The 9,191-nt window shown below is 50.2% G+C and overlaps 1 long non-coding RNA gene across 1 annotated transcript; it reads left to right on the top strand.

Annotated features, from left to right (window-relative positions):
- Window positions 1-424: 424 nt before the first annotated feature.
- LOC140694526 (uncharacterized) lies at window positions 425-2,169 on the top strand. The gene is made up of 3 exons (XR_012070142.1): window positions 425-575; window positions 1,491-1,733; window positions 2,010-2,169. It is a non-coding gene; the product is annotated as an uncharacterized lncRNA (long non-coding RNA).
- The last annotated feature ends 7,022 nt before the right edge of the window (window positions 2,170-9,191 follow it).

The raw sequence follows: 9,191 nt of genomic DNA, 5'->3' as shown, positions 1-9,191 counted from the left end.
CGCCTACTGACCAGGCCAGAACTAGTCGCCCGGCCAAGCAAGCCATCATCCCCAGCAGCAAGCATCGCCTGGTCCCTGGCATCTACACACTTCCGGAGCCCGCTCGCCACCCCAGAAGCGCACGCCGGCCCGCGCGGCGCGCGGCGCCTGTAACCATGGCAACGCCGCAGGGCCCTCCCCTAGCGCTTGCGTCGTGCGTCCTCCCGAGTCTAGATGTGGGAGGGCAGAACTTGCGGAGCCAATGGGAGCCAGGGCGCGGCCAGGACTTGGGTAGGGGGAGGCTTATGGGATAGCTGGGCGGGGCCGGGGAGGGCGGGGCCGCGCGGAAGTCCTGACCTACAGGTGGCGCCGGCCGGAGGCTGGGGCGGTGCTGCCATCAGTGGGCTGGGCAGAGGGGCAGCGAGGCAGCGGGGCAATGGGGCAGAGGGGCAGTGGGGCAGCGGGGCGGGGGCACCCTCACCTGCCCATGTGTGGGGATCAGCCTGGGCTCCGAGGCCTCCGCTTGCACTGGACGTGGACTCAGGCTACCGGTGGGCAAGGTAGAGGACTGAGCCCAGGCACGCACGGATGGCCAGGTAGGGCACCTGAAATGCAGATCCGCCAGGGCCGCTCCGGCCTTGAATAAGCGCTTCTAGGCAGTTTCCAAGATTACGGGATCTGTCATAAGAGGGGAGGTAGGTCTGGGGAGTCAGATGCCGGGTTGGGTGAAGTCCCAGAGGAGAGCCATGGTGAGAGGGTGCAGAGCGGCCCCTGTGCTGGCGGGGCTAAGAGTTTGGGGTATAGGGTGGGGGTGGTGTGTGCCTTGCTCTGTGGTCTCCCCAAGAACCCTCACTCCAGAGCAAGGGGCTCTGCTCCCCCCACCCCTCACTGCACTCCCTGCCTTCCCCAGCACCACCTGTGGTGTGGTCATGTCAGGGCAGGGCAGGCCCAGAGAAGGGGCTCATTCAGGGGCAGGGGCCAATGTGCAGGGATGCTGGACCTGACAGCGATGTGGTGCTTCGGAACTCCCCTGGGATGGGTTTCTAACCAGTGGGATGGAAGGGCCTCTCCTTCCTGGGGTGCAGTTGGGGGAACTAGATCCATCATGAATGTCAGCCCTGAAAATGGAGGCTACGCTACATCCATTTCTAGAACGAAAAATCAGGCCCCTCCAGCCAAGGTGACTTAGAAAGTCATTCAGCAATGTTCAGGAACCCCAGTTTAGGCTTTCAGTTAGAGCTGAGCCGCTCAGGAAGCCAGAACCCTATCCGTGGCTCCAGGAGTAGGCTTTCTGCTTGGGGACAGGATCCTCACAAACACCTGTGTCTTTGTGGGTCACTCCCCTCTGACAAGCTGGGAGGCAGGGTGCAGTTGTGGGAAATCGTGTTTCCATGAGGAGAGGGCCACCAAGTGGTGGGGGCACAGGAGACAGTGAGAAAGAGTCCCGCAGCCTTTCTGGAATCAAAATACAGGCAAAGGTGAAAAACTGCATAATTTGTTTCATTGAATAGGCTGCTTATGTACGTTTGGAAGGCCAGGTTCAAGGACTCTGCATACCTCCAGGACAATAGCCTCAAGAGAAGAACAGACAGAGTAGGAGGAGATGTGGGGTTTCTCCCAGGAATGAGGCAGAACAGGGATTTCTGCAGATTTGCAAGGAGACCCCGACCACTGTGCAAGGGGTTACAAACCCAAGTGACACCTGTCGTGTGTGGCTTCGGCTCTGGATCTGGCCTGATCATGTATTCTTCCAGGTGAGTTCCAGAAACTCAGAGGGTAGACTTAGAAGGGCTGAGCTTGGAACCCGGTGTGGAGATGGAGGGTCCTTTATCCTGAGTCCCCTCAGCTTAATCACTGTAGCTGAGTTCCAACACCACCCAGGCACCCAGGGTGGCCGTGGCAGAAGAGCAAGCCTGGCAGGTGACCCAGGAGTCCCACTGCTGTGCCCCTCCCTTATCTTAGTTCCCTTTCACCCCGGAAGGTGTGATTGTCTCATGGCATGGTGACAAGCCATCTCTCTTCTCTGTCAGGTGGGGTCCCCAACCCCGCTCAGCCTTCTCTCTGCATGGATGCTGAAGGACCAGGCTCACTTGAAATTCTGAGATTGAGCAGTAAAGTGGAAACAAAGAAACCAATGGAAACAAAGAAACAAGTTATTGTGGCAAAGCTCCCCACCACAGAGAAGCTGCCCTGAGTGGAAGGGAGGGTGTGGGCATGCCCATTTGTTTCCTGTCTCCCAGTGCTCTTCGCTTTCTTATTGCAGACCTGCATGGTTACAACAAAATGATCTGCAAAACTGAAAATATTTACTCTCTGGCTTTTACAGAAAAGGCTGACCAGCCTCTGGTTCCCGTACCGGTCAAGTGATTGGAGTACCTTTACAGTTTGGAAACATCTGGGCAGGCCCAGGTTTGCAAAATCCTTTAAGAGTAGTTACGGAGATTTGCTTCTAAACATTTTTATGGCTGTATACTTCTGAGCTGAGGTTGTGCTGTGTAATTCTGAGCCGGGATTTTCTCAAACTGTTTCTCATTTCTTATACGGTCACCGCTAAATTCCAAGGGGAATGGGATGTTAAGGAAGCCATGGAGTTTAGGAAAAAGATACAGACTTCATTTCCATTTAAGCATCGATGTATCACCATCCTAGGCAGTATCGGTTCTGTGGTATTGATAGGGGAATAAATAGCAACTAAATTTAAGAAAATAGTTGGTCATTGGGTACACAACTTCTTCTTTTCAAAGTTTTTGTAATGTTTGCAATTTAAGATGACCATTCCTGAGAAACAGGCAGCCTCTTAGAATGAAATAGCATTTTCCCTGAACTATATTCAATTTTTATTTCATAGACAGCAGGAAGGGCGATCACACATCCAACACTTGGGGTCCTCAATGATAAAATGTAACTTTCTGGGAGCACGCTCCCCCCGTCTCCCCTTGCTCTTTTCAGTGTCCCATTGTTCCTGAAGGCTCTTTTGTATCTTCTGCTCATGACTCCAGTAACTCTTCCTCCTCGTCCCTCAGCTGGTAAGTTTACTTTTCTACTTTGACCAAGCAAACTGAAGCCAACAGAAGAGAACTTTCACCAGCAACTCCCAGCACATCCGCTCGCCTTCTGATGTCTGTGACCTCACTCTCGCTGCCCCACCTCTTATTACAGGTGACATTGAAAGCCAGATCATCCAAAAGTTGCCAGGGGGGCCATCCATCCAATCTTCTCCGGGCTGTCACTCCCACATCCAACCTCTCTGTCACTACCTCATTTATTTTGTTCTCCTGCTACTTGTCTCTTGTCAGTATATGAAGTCTATCCTCTTAAAGAAACAAACAGCACTCTTTGACCCTAATTCGCCCCCACCAATTGCCACCCCATGTCTTTGCAGCAAATCTTTAGTGAGTAGTTTAAACTCACTGTCTGCATATTCTCTTGAGCCATCCCCTTTTGCACCCACTCTGGCATTTCCCCTGATCCCTCACTCTATGGAAACTGCTCTGTCAAGGCCATCAGTGACCCCACGTTGCTAAATATAGTGGTCAGCTTTTAGTCTTCATCATGCATGGCACTTTGGCAGCACTTGACCCAGCCCTTCCATTCATCCTCCCCCGTGTTCCTGCTTTACTTGGCCTCCAGCCCATCGCTCTGCTTTTGATCCACTGGCTGGTCTTTTGCCAACATCTCCTCTTTTTTCCAAACATCACTGCGAAAGTGCCCCGGAGTAGGGTCCTGGATCTCTCCACTATCTCTCTGCTATAACTTTGGTGGAAGCAACCAGACTTGGAAATTGACATGCCATCAATTTCTCGATTTGTCCAAAACTCCCTGATTGGCTCTTTCCATTTGGAACTCTCTCCCTGATACTCATATCCTTTTTCTTTCATTCATCTTGCTTTCACATTCATACATATGTTCTAATGTGTAAATTACTTTTCCAAATTTTGAATCAGTCCATACATATCATGTAAAATGCTCAGATTTCTATTATTTCCACTAAGATGCTTATTCTACTTTAGAACCTTTCTGCATTTCTGTATTTATGTCAATAAAGTGAATAGTATTTCTACAAGCCTCATAGTGAAACAGTGTGTTTGTTTGGGGCTATTATGTAACATGAAATAATGATACATCAACATAGTCCTTTTTCATTTAATTTTATGTAACACCAAGATGAGGTTTTTGCACTGAAGACTGGTTTTATTGAAATTTTATCTACGTTATGGACAGTCAGTTTATGTGAAAGCCCTCATTTCTCCCCTTTTCTGATATATTTTCCATTTGGCTATTATAACATATACCTTGGCATGAAATAAAATTCCAGATTCATTCACATAATAAAATTAATACATTTAAATTATATTTTTTAATGTTAAAAAGAAAGAAAAAAAACCCCAGACTCCTCTACCTATTAGGCATTTCTGTGGCAATATCTAATAGACTCCTTAACCATGACATTGAAGAACTGAGCTGATTCCAGCCACTTTCCACCTGCTCAGCCCCATCTTGTCCCAACCCCTGTGGATGGAGAGGACATCCATCCCATTTTCCAGGTCCAGATGTTGGAACCATGTTCTTTCTCTCTCTTTCTCTTACACACACACACACACACACACACACACACACACACACAGCAAATCCAGCTTGTTAGAAAATTCTGGCTACTCTTCATTAACCACCTAGTCCCTGTTCCCCACCCTCCTAGGAGCCACCTTCTGCCCCTTCTTGGACACCAAATAGCCTCCTTCTTCCATTTTTGCTTTTCTACAATCTCATCTATACAGGGTCAGAGGGAGCCTATTAAAGCATACATTGAGGGGGTGGGTGTAGCTCAGTGTAGAGCGCATGCTTAGCATGCATGAGATCCTGGGTTCAAACCACAGCACCTTCATGAAAATAAATAAATTACCCTCCCCCCCAAAGAAACAAAACAAAAGCATAAATTGGACATCACCCATCCCATCAAAACTCACTAATAGGGTCACCATTTCATTAGGAGCCAAAGTCGTCCCAAAGTCTTCCGGGACCCGGCATGCTCTGCCTCTCCGCCCACACTCTCCCCATCACTCTGGAGACCTCTGGCTCCGGCTCTTCCTTCTTCCTCCGGATCTATGCTGCTTCAAGTTCATTACTCCGTGAGATCTGCCAGGATTGCCTTATTCCCTCCTGCCTGCCTCGCACCCCACCACCATCACCTGAGTTTGCTCATATCACTCTTATTTTTCCCCAAGCTCTTGCTACCCCCATCATGCTGCCTGTTTCCTCTGCTAAAACTCTGAGCCCCCAGTGATGTGGAGTCGTGTCTAATTTGTTGACTAATAAAGCCCAAGACCCTTGGGAATGGGTATAGATACTAGTTTCCCATATGTAGTAGGAGCTTATACAGATTTGCTGAATGAATGCAGAGGTCCTGGTCCAATCCGATGGAGCACTTCTGTGTCCTGCTCAAAGAATAACTCTCCTTTCCCCCTGAGAGGGGGTGACCACTTCCTTGGTGATCAAAGGCAAGATCTATTTTCTTTATGCTGTTAACCTTAGGCGGGGTGACTGGGGGATCTTCATTTATATTTTAAAATTTGATTCACTCTGCAGTTTGTATTCTGTCTATGTATCCTTTTGAGAAACCATTTATGAGTGATCATTCTTCCATCAGATTGAACAGGATCCAGGGGGAAGTACGAAGCCTGTCCCATCAGCCATCCTGTGTGTCATGTCCTGTGACCCAGTGGATGCTCAGCACGTAAGTGAAAGGACAGGAGTGAGTGAAGAGTTGGGAGCATCTCATTATTGTGGTAGCTGCACTCTGTCTGATGCCTTGAGATTTGGGTGAAAGTTTACAAGTGCAGAGGGGAGAGGCCAGGTCCTCTGTGCTCTTCCTGAGTGCCCTGGTCTTACCCATTCCCCCAGCCCCCTCTGGTCAGCCAAACCCAGGAGCTGGGCCACCGGCGATTGTGCTGATCAATAATCCACCTCACCCAAAGTCCGGGGGTAGGAGCGGCCAGCACAACTCTTTGTAGACTCTGGAGTCAGGTCCTTGGAGGAATTCCTCACTGAAAGATGTTTTGGAAATTTTATTTTTCTCTATAGACTCCAGCTGAAGAAACAGATTGCCTTTGATACATGAAAGGTGAGGACACCTACTATCCCCCTGGAGCCCAGGTGGGGCTGGGAGTCTGCTGTTTGTACAGCCGGTGGGCTAGTGTTGCTTTGGGCATCCCTGTGCCTGAATTCCTGCAGTACACTCGGTGGTAAGAACGGGGGTGCCTGGCAGGGAGGGAAGCGGGTCAGGAGACTGCACAGCTGGGGAGACGTTAATCTGGGTTGAGCTGGAGCCGGCTGATGCATGGCATCTCGGTGCAGGGAACTCTCCACACTCAGAGAGGTTCTCACTCCCGCAGGGTCCCTTTTATCAGGGTGCTGGGATGTCAGCAAAGCAGGGTCCCTGTGAGGATCATGGTGCCTTCAGGCAGTGGGAAGTGAGGGGAACAGTGGCACTTAAATTAACTGTGCATCCGAAGCCAACCCCCGTCTCTTTCAGCCTGGTTCCTAATCTACAAAACTGGAATGATCTTAACCATCTGGAAGGTTCGTTGATGGGCTGGGACACACTAGACAGCTAGGAGCAGGAATTCCTCTGTCCCCTGATTGTTAGCCTTTCTTCCCACTATTTGCTCTCACAAGCTCAGACTCTCTGTCTCTCTCTCACTCAGTTGTAACTTTATCTCCTGCTCTGGTTTCATTCGATTCCCACCCTCCTCCCAATCCCCAGATGTGTGAACTTGATTTCTGTGTGTCAGTTCCAGATTCCCAGAAAAGATGCTCTGTCCCCTCTGGATTGGTTGTCCAACCCATCAGTTGCAGCCAGAGGAGTGAGTCCCTCTGTGACCAGTGGAGGGGCTCTGCCCAGCCCCCAAGCCACCACTGTGGGAGCACATAGCTCTCCAAGGAGGAGGTACTGGCTGTGACATGGTGTCACTAAGTGTGAATTTATGTCTCCTCTTGAACCACCTTCATCCTCCTAAACAAAGATGAAAATTAAACACTCCCGAGATTTGTGTCATGGAACATTCAGGGTGGGGGCTAAGAGGGCTGGATTCCCTGCTGAGTGTAAGGGGCTACAGTGACGCTGCAACGAGAGCCTGTAAAGGGAACAGCACCGGCCCCACCGGACACTTAGGGCACTGAGTCTGCATGACATTGAGCCAGGCTTCTGACCACAGCTCAGGGGTTTTGTCCAACCCGTTAGTCTTTGAAACCAACCAGCTTTGGATTCCTCAATCCCTCCATGAGGTTTTACCTGAACCACCAGCTTCTGTATCTCTGAAGACAGATGATGAGGACCCTTCACGTAAGGCATTTGCACAGTCCTGTGCGGGAATTTGTGCTGCACGGTCTGCCCGGCGAGCTGACGGAGGTTGGCATTTTACTGATCTTAGAAATGGTCTGGTTTCCTGATGCACTTATTTCACTGAACAAGCAACAGAAGCCACCTCTGGCTGATGAAAGCAAAAAAAGGGACTTAATGAAAAGATACTGGGAGGGTGCATGGAGTGGCCCGGACCAGAGCCGACCTGGGGGCCGTAGGAGATGTTGGGGAGCCCCAAGCACCAGGCTGGGCAGGGTGCTACCGGGCCCCCTGCTGCCCCAGCAGGGACCCCTCTCCTCCTGACCTTCCACCTCACTGCAGGTTCATGTCTCTGCAGGGCCAGTTCACACGGAATCCACCGGCACACACCTCAGTGGGGGTTGGCCCCGTCTCAGCTGAGGGCATGCCTGTTGTGTGGAGAGGCCCAGTTAGAGTATGGAGGGTCCCCTAATTTTCTGAGTTAATGTGCAAGTCAGTGCCCGTCACTCAGGAGAGCCAGGCTGGACGGACCTCATTGTGGTGACTAGGCTGTCTGAGTTCACTTATTAGTTTTTAGGTTGGAAGTCCCAAGAGGGAGAAAAAGTGGAGGTACTAGTGCTTATTTTATATTTCCCATGTGCCAGGTGCGGTAAGCAAGCCACTTCAGACAAAGCCCAGAACAAACACATAAATAGTCCACGGAGCAAGTCGTGAAGTCAGGCCTCTGCGGCCCCGAAACCCGTGTCCCATCAGCTCCGTAGTTACCAGTGGAAGTTGTAGGGATTCATGGGACTGTGTGCTCCTGTGGGGGCTGGGATGTGTGTGTTTAAATCCATATCTTCAGAAACTCGGCTAGAAACACAGCCACTGATTGTCTGCATGGAGGCAGAGGAGGGGAGGCTTCCAGCCTATGGTCCAGATTATGAGGAGCTCAGAAGTTGCTCCTTCTGTCCTGAAAACAATACCAGAGCTGAGGGAGCTGAAAACCCACTGCTCTTCTTAGATCCACAAGAAAACTGAGGAGGAAAGCTGCTCCCAACCCAGAGAGGCAGCCGGGCAGGCTTGGAGAGTCACAGCTCCCAGGAAGAACCGTCTTTTGTAAGAACCCCGGGGGCAGGCAGATTTAACAGGTCCCTGAGGCCAGCAGGATGCTCAGCGTGGGGAAGTCTGATTGTGACAGCTTCAGGGAACAGTCAGAGGGGCCCTCTGCTCTTTTTCATGCATTTTACCTCCAGGCCCGTACCTTGTTCTCAGAGTGAAGACTATAGGAAAACTCATGCTTCCTGCCAGGAAAGGAAAAAATAGCTCTATTGAAATACACCCAGAACATTCTCTTCCACTGTGGGGGGTTGTGTTTTGTTTTGTTTTGTTTAAATGAGAAAGTGTTTTACCAGAGCCTAACCTACCTGGGGGATGGGAAATACCTTCTGTGTCACCCAAATTGGGTTGGGGGGAAAGAGACACACTTGTGGAGGTCACAGCTCAGGGCACAGGCTCAATGAGAAATAATCACAGGACTACAGATGCCCTAATCTGTCCCACTCCCCCAACACCTTATCTCCATGTCAGTAGGTCTCCTGTGTAATGACAGGAATAAAATTAAAAGAAGTAAATGTCTCAGGAGTGTCTAGGGAAAACCCAAAGACAGCGGGGAGATGAAAACAAGGACACACAGGCGGCTTTAGCCTCTCGCACCAATAGCTATAGCAAACTACACACAGCCCAGCCCCAGTAGATAAACAGAAAACCCCACAGAAGAAACTATTTATTTTGGTTTTCTTACCCAATGCATTCCATGGTGCATCCTCGCCTAGAATTGAGTGAAAGCAAGTCCATCTCAGAAGGGACATAACTGAAGAGGGATGGCTTTCCAGAC

The sequence above is a fragment of the Vicugna pacos genome, unplaced genomic scaffold, assembly GCF_048564905.1.
Source record: "Vicugna pacos unplaced genomic scaffold, VicPac4 scaffold_21, whole genome shotgun sequence".
Classification (NCBI taxonomy): Eukaryota; Metazoa; Chordata; class Mammalia; order Artiodactyla; family Camelidae; genus Vicugna; species Vicugna pacos.
The sequence above is the reverse complement of the archived record's forward strand: the minus strand, read 5'-3'. Positions and strand labels throughout refer to the sequence as shown.